Source organism: Eubalaena glacialis, chromosome 5 (genome assembly GCF_028564815.1).
Source record: "Eubalaena glacialis isolate mEubGla1 chromosome 5, mEubGla1.1.hap2.+ XY, whole genome shotgun sequence".
Lineage (NCBI taxonomy): Eukaryota > Metazoa > Chordata > Mammalia > Artiodactyla > Balaenidae > Eubalaena > Eubalaena glacialis.
In genome coordinates, this window is record NC_083720.1 from 122,779,044 (window position 1) to 122,789,058 (window position 10,015).

Below are 10,015 nucleotides of genomic sequence, written 5' to 3' on the forward strand. Positions count from 1 at the left end.
ATTAGTGGGAGGAAGATTGAGGGTTGGATGAGTGTGTCTAGAGGAGGAAACAGCTGGAGCAAAGGTCCAAGTACAGAGGGCCTGGTAAGGACTGAGAAATAGCTAGGAACCTGGGGGTGGGGGGAGGGGCTGAAGTGTATGGTGAGTATAGAGAGGCCCTGGAGCAATACTCTGCTCTTCTGACATCACTAACATAGCACATCCTTAGAGCATGTGCCTTTCAGAGCCAGTGATTGGGCAGAATATACATTACACGGTAAAGAGCAGATGGCAGGGTTTTCTACCTATGTTTCCTATCCTACCAACATATACCTATGTTTCCTCTTCCCACTACTCATATTTCTCCCTCCTTTCTTTCCCAACTATTATAGGAAGCAAGCTTGGCCTTCCACATCAGTAAAGGCGTCTCTATCTATTCTGCTTCAGAAAAGACAACATCGAATTTTTTTTTCTTAATACATTTATTTATTTATTTATTTATTTATTTATTTATTTATGGCTGTGTTGGGTCTTCGTTGCTGTGTGTGGGCTTTCTCTAGTTGTGGCGAGCAGGGGCTACTCTTTATTGCTGTCCATGGTCTTCTCATTGCGGTGGCTTCTCTTGTTGCGGAGCATGGGCTCTAGGTGCATGGGCTTCAGTAGCGTGGCATGCGGGCTCAGTAGTTGTGGCTCGTGGGCTCTAGAGCACAGCCTCAGTAGTTGTGGCGCACGGGCCTAGTTGTTCCATGGCACGTGGGATCTTCCTGGACCAGGGCTTGAACCTGTGTCCCCTGCCTTGGCAGGTGGATTCTTAACCACTGTGCCACCAGGGAAGTCCCACATTGAATTTTTAAATACACAGACAATTTTTCCTTAATAATGATTGAGAGAACTATACTACAAAGCTACAGTAATCAAGACAGCATGGCACTGGCACAAAAACAGAAATATAGATCAATGGAACAGGATAGAAAGTCCAGAGATAAACCCACGCACATATGGTCACCTTATCTTTGATAAAGGAGGCAAGAATATACAATGGAGAAAAGACAGCCTCTTCCATAAGTGGTGCTGGGAAAACTGGACAGCTACATGTTAAACAATGCAATTAGAATACTCCCTAACACCATACAAAAAAATAAACTCAAAATGGATTAAAGACCTAAATGTAAGGCCAGGCACTATAAAAGTCTTAGAGGAAAACATAGGCAGAACACTCTATGACATAAATCACAGCAAGACCCTTTTTGACCCACCTCATAGAGAAACGGAAATAAAAACAAAAATAAACAAATGGCACCTAATGAAACTGAAAAGCTTTTGCACAGCAAAGGAAACCATAAACAAGACGAAAAGACAACCCTCAGAATGGGAGAAAATATTTGCAAACGAAGCAACTGACAAAGGATTAATCTCCAAAATATACAAGCAGCTCATGCAGCTCAATATCAAAAAAACAACAACCCAATCCAAAAATGGGCAGAAGACCTAAATAGACATTTCTCCAAAGAAGGCATACAGATGGCCAAAAAACACAGGAAAAGATGCTCAACATCACTAATCATTAGAGAAATGCAAATCAAAACTACAATGAGGTATCACCTCACACCAGTCAGAATGGCCATCATCAAAAAATCTACAAACAATAAATGCTGGAGAGGGTGTGGAGAAAAGGGAACCCTCTTGCACTGTTGGCGGAAATGTAAATTGATACAGCCACTATGGAGAACAGTATGGAGCTTCCTTAAAAAACTAAAAATAGAACTACCATATGACCCAGTCAGTCCCACTACTGGGCATATACCCTGAGAACACCATAATTCAAAAAGAGTCAAGCACCCCAATGTTCATTGCAGCACTATTTACAATAGCCAGGACATGGAAGCAACCTAAGTGTCCATTGACAGATGAATGGATAAAGAAGATGTGGCCCATATATACAATGGAATATTACTCAGCCATAAAAAGAAACGAAACTGAGTTATTTGTAGTGAGGTGGATGGACCTAGAGACTGTCATACAGAGTGAAGTAAGTCAGAAAGAGAAAAACAAATACCGTATGCTAACACATATATATGGAATCTAAAAAAAAAAAAAAAAAAAAGGTTTTGATGAACCTAGGGGCAGGAGAGGAGTAAGGATGCAGATGTAGAGAATGGACTTGAGGACACGGGGAGGGGGAAGGGTAAGCTGGGATGAAGTGAGAGAGTGGCAGTGACATATATACACTACCAAATGTAAAATAGATAGCTAGTGGGAAGCAGCCGCATAGCACAGGGAGATCAGCTCGGTGCTTTGTGACCACCTAGAGGGGTGGGATAGGGAGGGTGGGAGGGAGACATAAGAGGGAGGGGATATGGGGGTATATGTATACGTATAGCTGATTCACTTTGTTATACAGCAGAAACTAACACAACATTGTAAAGCAATTATACTCCAATAAAGATGTTAAATAAAAAAAAAAAACAGTAATGAGTGAGAGAAAACGTTATGTAACACTGGCTTCAAAAGTAAATATCCAGTTTAACATTACAGTTTCTCAGAGTTGCTCTGGCTCTAGCTGTGTGTGCTCTGATGCTAATAAGCAAGACAGGTCTTACCAGCTATTCAAATATCCTAAGCAAGTAGCATGTCTGAACGAAGAATATTTTGACTACTTTGCATAAAAAATTTAAAAGTTTGGTGACATAATATTTTGGTGACATAAGTATTTAAAGAAGTATTTGGGAGAGGAAACTACACCATTCAATTCTTCTGGAATTTGGGGAAGTCCCATGGCTGCCTTGACTCCAGTGGGTGTTCTTGGCATGATTCCATTTCTAGGTAGAAGATTGTTCATCGAAAGATTCAATCTCCTTATTTGGGAGAAACCGCAGCAGCAGGAAGGCTCACCAAGTCAAAACCTGGTTATGTTAAACCTGATTTGACAAGCTTTCATATGGGGAATACCTATGTAAGCAGTCCCCTCACTGCTTGGGGAATGAAAGTGAAAAGTGAGTGAATCGGGAAGGAAAACATCTAGAAAGACCTCCCAGCTCATAAAATTCCCCACGTAGCATTAGAAATTCACTGAAAGTTCTAAAATACAGATCTCTCTTGGAAGAGTTGAACCCGTTTCTCATTTGAGTGATACAAATTACTCAGATACATTTTACTCTCATTTCACAAGTTGAGCCCGGGGATATGGAAGCATTTGGAAATATTGACAAGAGGTTAGTGGTGGGAAGGGAAAGGTTCATTTTTAAGCAAGAGATGTTTGCCTGTCTGTTATAGATGGTTTTGTTTTGTTTTGTTTTTCTTGTAGAGGAGACACTAGTACTATTACATGGTCTTTATAACACCGAATGAGAGACCACATACAGGGTTCTGGAAAACTCCAGGAGCTGGAAGGACTCTAATAGCAGGGATAATTCAGGCCCTGGGTGGTAGGAGAGGGAGGCTGGGGGATGGGAATGTTGTAAACCCAACATTACCTACTTCAAAATGTTGCCCAAGGACCTGGTGGTAGGAATCACTCCTTGACATTGAAGAAAACCTGCTAACTGCTTGTTTCCCACTCAATGTCTGAATGGCTTTAAGTAAGTATTGTAGACCTGTTTTGAATTTTTCCTCTTCCTGTGGATAATGAGAGGAATCTGGTAGACAAGGCAGGCTTTTGTCCTTATCCTAGTTCTGGCACAAATGTGCTGTGTGATACTGGGCATATTGCTTCACCTCCCTGAGCACGCTTTTTTCCCCATGTGTAACAGAAGAGGCGATAATCCCTGTCTTGCAGGTTTAATGTGAGAACTAAATAAAATAATGTATGTTAAAAAAAATCTCAGCAGGATACTTTCCGTAAGTACTATTATTTCTTTTCTATAATGCTTCATTCCATTTTGGAGTTCTGGAAGGGCAGTCTCACAGTGAAGCGCTGACAGGGCACTGGGGTTATTCTTGATAGGGTCCTCCAGGTCTCAGCTACGGCCCACACCTCCAGGGCCCTGAAGCTGACTCATTCTCTCGGGGGATCTGGGAACAGAAGAAGGAATGGACTTGGGTTCAGTGCCAACTAGAGCAGAGCCTTTCCAGAGCTGTCCCCAGCCCAAGGCATTTCCCTGGAGCTGGAGCAGCCCTGAATGGAAGGGGCCTGGCTTCTCTGGGTTTGGCCTGCGTTGGAGTTTCCAACGAACCCTGCCAGTGTCCTGCCAGACGTGAGATGCTGCGCCCTTTTTCCTCAAAGCTGTTTATGGTAATTAATCAAGGCATTTTGGAGCAGGAATTCTTCACGGAGAGGATATTTCCTACAAACATTGCAGCCTGTAACACATCTTCCAAGCGCAAAATATTTTATACGTTCTCACCCCTAAAGCTTTATAAATTACCATTCAAGCTGGAAACAGCTGATGATTTATACATGTTCTTTAACTGAATGTCATTTGAGGTGAAAAAAAAAAAATCTATCGTTATCCAAGCAACCATCTAATATGTTATAGAATTAACTCCAACCTCTCTAATTTGCATGGTTAAAAGCACTTTTGGAAACTATAGGTTTTCTTTCTCTAAAGAGAAAAAATAACTGGGGAGTTGCCGTGTGCAGATGTGTTGATTTGTTTTTGTGCATGTTTCTTTGGGAGGGTCAAATAAAATTTCTGGAAGAATATTTTTAGTAGATGTATCAGTTCCTTTATTTTATGGTAATTTGCAAAATGTAGTTTGTCTGACACAGCAGGAGACTGTAAACCTTGAGAGTGACATATCTAAGCTTAAACTAGCTCCCCACACAAAGAGGAAGATCAACCATTGGGCCATGATACGAAGGAGTGGAGTTTCTGGGGGAGGGACAAGGAGGCTGACATTTTTTGGTACTGCTTAGAGCTCCCTTTGGGAGGGGAGGGGGACTTATTTTGCTCTTCAGATCGTCCTTTCAATTTTTTTTTTCTTTCCTTTTTTTTTTTTTCTTACGAGGCTGGTTCAAAGAGATGGGACTGAAGTACTTGTCAATCAGAAGGGCCCCTTGGGCCTTTGGAAGTCCTAGAAGGAACTGAGTAGGGCTCTGGGAAGGGGAGACCGACCAGCAGTTCTTGCCCTGGTACAGAAGCACGCTCTTGCCTTGAATTTGTCTTGTGTCCTCCTGTATCTGGAGACAGAGAACCCTAGGGACACGGTCTGAGTGGGGGCCTATAATAGTGATTCTCAAAATGTGGTCCCCAGGGACTTCCCTGGTGGCGCAGCGGTTGAGAATCTGCCTGCCAATCCAGGGGACGCGGGTTCGAGCCCTGGTCCGGGAAGGTCCCACATGCCACGGAGCAGCTAAGCCCGTGCGTCACAGCTACTGAGCCTGTGCTCTAGAGCCCACGAGCCACAACTACTGAAGCCCGCACGCCTAGAGCCCGTGCTCCGCAACAAGAGAAGCCACCACATGAGAAGCCCGCGCACCGCAACGAAGAGTAGCCCCCGCTCACCGCAACTAGAGAAAGCCCACACCCAGCAATGAAAACCCAATGCAGTCAAAATTAATTAATTAACTAATTAATTAATTAAGAAAAATGTGGTCCCCAGACCAGCTGCATCAGCATCACCAGAGAACTTGCAAGAAATGCCAGTTCTCAGGCCCCACACCAGATGTACTGACTCAACATCTCTGTGCGCAGAGCCTAGTAACCCATGTCTTAACAAGCCCTCCGGGTTTTGCTATTGTAGATTAAAAGTGGAGACCGCTGGCCTCAGAAAACCTATTTCTAGGCTAAGTCTTCATTACTTAACTAGGCACAGCTAGAGGGGCTGTGCCTGCCCAGCTCCGCAGAGTAGGGAAGAACTTAAGCGGGTAACAAAGTATGTGGGCACAGATGACTCTGTCCTTTTGGACCTGCGGCAGCAGTAAGTATCTGGCTGAGGAATCAGGATTTTGAATCAATCTGCTTCTTGAATATTGGAGGTAATATTAATAGTATTCTTTAGTTAATGAGCCAAGACATTGACAGGGGCCTGAAAGTTACTAGATAACCAGGCCAGAATAAAATGTAACAGTCACCATAGGTAGCCAGCAAGGTGTAAGGCTGGATAATGGAGCCAAAAGTTTTAACTGTTTTTAATCATGCTTTTAAAGTGAAGGAGTATTTCCCCTTCATTTCACTCTGCTGTTTGTTTTACTGGGAGGAGAGTGCCTTACAAAGGTAAGTGAGGTTGAAGAGCCTCAGTGCTGGTACCTACCACCTGGATGGCCTGAGGCAAGTTGCTTAACCTCTGAGACTTATTTTCATCATTTATAAAAATAGATTAATACCTAGTCTTCAGTACTGGTGTAAGGTTAGAGATTCCAGGGAACCCCATTGATCTGCCTTAAGGGAGGAGGGCAATAGATCATCCAAAAAAGAATGGCTTTCTCTTTGGCTTGGGAGGCATCATGTGACTCCTTTTTTCTTAAAGATTTATCTTCCTAATTCTTTGCTTAAGTGGAGATGAAGATTCCCTTCCATGGTGGGAATGATTCCCTTGTATTGGGGGAACACATTTGTGGCTGGAGTTTGCCAAGGAGACGTGCAAACCTTTTGTAGATAACTGAGGGTTGGCTGTCAAATTATGGTCGGTTCAAAGGTCATAGGTCATTGGAAATATTGTCTGTGCTGGTTTACGTTCCAGCTGGTGGCCCCCGTGTGCCTGATGGAGGGTGACCAGAGCAGGGGATTGGGAAGTGAGCCTGTGCTCAGGGAATAAGGCGGGCCCAGGCTGGGGGCAGGGGTTGGGCAGAGAGGACACACTTCCGTGTTGATGGCGGCCGGTTCTCATAAAGCAACACCAACGATTACTCCAGAGACACCTTGGGCAAAACACAAGGGTCATTACACCTCAATTTTCTCGTCTGCAAAATAGTGATATAGCCTGTGCCTCACATCTCGTGGTCCTAAGGATTAAATGAGATGGCTGTATGTAGCCAGCCCATAATAGACTACTTTCTACTGGAGGAGTCTCTCTAAATCCTATTGGCCTTCATTACTTTTCTTGTTTCTGTGTCTCCCTGTTTTCTCCCAGAAAAGCACGACTATCAATCTGAAAAGCATAAGAATAGATGATTTCTACCTGATATGTCCTACTACAATCTGCCAAGAAGAAGATGACTTTATTTCTTGAGGAGAACTAACCAATTATTTCTCATCTTCATACTCCAGAACACAGTGACAGGCTGGTCCTTCCTTTCTTTTTGGGTGAGAGAGGCATGCTAGGTTCTGAGTTCAATCATGAACCCAGAAAATCTCCTGAAGTTTTCAGGCCCTCATTCTGCTCCTGTGTTGAAACAGGGAAAGGACATGTGTTTTGTCTCATTTTCTTAAGAATCTTGTTGAGGGTAACTTGTATTTGTTTGTTTGTTTGCTTTCTTGAAATCTGGTAAATCAAGATTTTCCTTGATGGTTATTTTATCAATCCCCATATTTTATCGAGTGCCATAGTAACTCATTTATTTATACTTTCTGTTATTTCATGCAAAATAGGGCCTATGGTGAAATGGCAGCATGGTGATGTGGAAATTATGCACGCTCTCAAGTTCAATAGGCCTAGGTTCAATTGACTCAAGACTCTGTTGGATGCCAGCTGTGTGACTTCAGAGAAATCACTTAACCTCTCTGACCTTCAATTTCCTTATCTATAAAAGGAAAATGAATGTTGCTATTTCATAGGACTGTTGTCTAGGGTAAAGATAATATATGAAGGGACTTTGCACAAAGTAAGTAGTAAACAAATAATAGCTGTGATTAAATCCTAGCCCTAGAAATTATAATATTCATCTGAAAGTTTAACAAAAGTTGCGCTCTTCACAGTAACCCTTTGAGGCACTCTTGTTTTCTTCTTATAGACAAGGAATGGAGGCACGGCGAGGTGATGTACAATAACATGCTCAGAGGTGTACTTCTAGAGAATGAAAAAAACCAGGATTCAGCCCAGATTTTTGTGGACCTTAAATTTAGGGCTCCTTTTACTCTATCCCAGCTGCCCTCTCATGATGAAAACTTAATTCTCTGTGGTATAATGAGACCCAAAATTGTGAATGCCAAAAACAGACACTTTGCCTGTTCCTCTTTAAAGCACTGATTACCTTCTGCCTCACTGGATAATTACTTATGCATATGCAATAGTTTATCTGTTAGCCTATGCAAAAAAAAAAAAAAAATCAAATCAGAGCCTGACTGTGGGCGTTCTTGTATTCTCCATAGCATCAGCACAGGGCCTTGGAGCCAGTGGGCCCTCAACATATACTCATTGAATGATATAGAGCTGAGTGGTGGAGACTTATACCCAGCTTTGTGTAATAGTTACACCAGCATGCCAGCCCGTTTCTCTTGTGTGTCTTGCAGAGTTTGTTTTAAAAATAATTTCTTACACCTGTCTCTAGTCCCAAAATGCTTGAGGTGGTTTATTGCTCAAATTAATCTGTACCTGACTTTGCTGACTCACCTGGGGAGAGCAACAAGTTCACACACCAATGTGAATGAAGAAGAGGGAGGGGACAGGCTTCTTATAATTTAACGAGGACGGGCACTGACATATCAAAAAAACGTGTATGCAAATAAAATGTTCTGTTTAAATAAATCAATTAACAGAAGTCCATGTTGCAATCATTTCCAAGCAATGCTCTGACAAAAATTTATGTAGTTGAGGGACTTATCAGATAACAACATCTGAAAGCATTCGTCTGCTCGGCTCAGTCATCCTGTGGGCTCCTCATCCCACCCGATCCTGCACACAGGCAGCTCTGCTCTTAGTAAAGGCTTTAAGCTATAAACGATTCCACACGTACAGTTACAGGGTTGCTTCTGGTCCATTTCATGCTATACGGACTTGCTCTCCTTGAGAACGGAATTAGTCTCAGAACTGACTTAGTGACTCCCCAGGAGGAGAACACCAATCAGACATATTCAACCCAGCCAAGGATTCAGTGCAGCAAGAGGGCAAATTTATACTGCAGCTCAGTCTTAGTGGATGTGTTTTCAGAACTAACCAACTCAAGGAATAAATTAGGGTCTCAGTGAGTTTCCTGTGGGGTGGGGTAAAGTGGCTGTCAGGGTCTTATGCTTGGGACTTGGGAGTCATCATTTTCTTTTTCCAGTTAAGCGACTGCTTTTTGGCTGGACGCTATTACTTAAGTTCATTGACTGCTCCGTGCCTTGATTTTTTCACTTAGAACAGTGCTTCTCAACTGGGGGCCGTTTTGTCCCCCAAAGGACCACATGGCAAGGACTGGAGACATTTTTGGTTGTCACCAGCAGGGGAAGGGATGGTGGTGCTACTGGCATCTAGTGGGTAGAGGTCAGGGGGGCTGCTAAACGTCCCAGATAACACAGGGTGGGCGCACAACAAAGAATTATCCAGTTCAAAATGTCAGTAGTGCCAAGGAGGAGAAACCCTGCTTTAGGGAAACAACCCCCTCGAATCACCCCCCCTTGAATGGAACATTAGGAGATTTGACTTTTGTAGAAGACGTTGAGATCCTTGGATCAAAGTTGCTGTGTAAGTTTAAAAAAAAAATCGTGTTGCTACAAGTCCCCAGGCCTCAGTGAAGCTTGCTGACAGGGTCTGACTCAGCTCCTTCCCACATTTTAAAGGGTTATCTTTGCTCTCCTTGGGATTTGTCTTTTTTTTAAAGCTTGTTTTTCTTCCTAAGTACTTTATTTTTTTTTAATTAATAAATTATTTATTTTTGGCTGCGTTGGGTCTTCGTTGCTGCACACGGGCTTTCTCTAGTTGCGGCGAGCGGGAACTACTCTTCGTTGCGGTGCGCGGGCTTCTCATTGCGGTGGCTTCTCTTGTTGCCGAGCACAGGTTCTACGTGCGTGGGCTTCAGTAGTTGTGGCACGTGGGCTCAGTAGTTGTGGCGCACGGGCTTAGTTGCTCCGCGGCATGTGAGATCCTCCTGGACCAGGGCTCGAACCCGTGTCCCCTGCATTGGCAGGCGGATTCTTAACCACTGCGCCGCCAGGGGAGCCCTTCCTAAGTACTTTAAATTTTAAAGGTTTGGTCCTGAACCACTTAGTTATCTAAGTTATTTTTGGCTTAGTTCTCA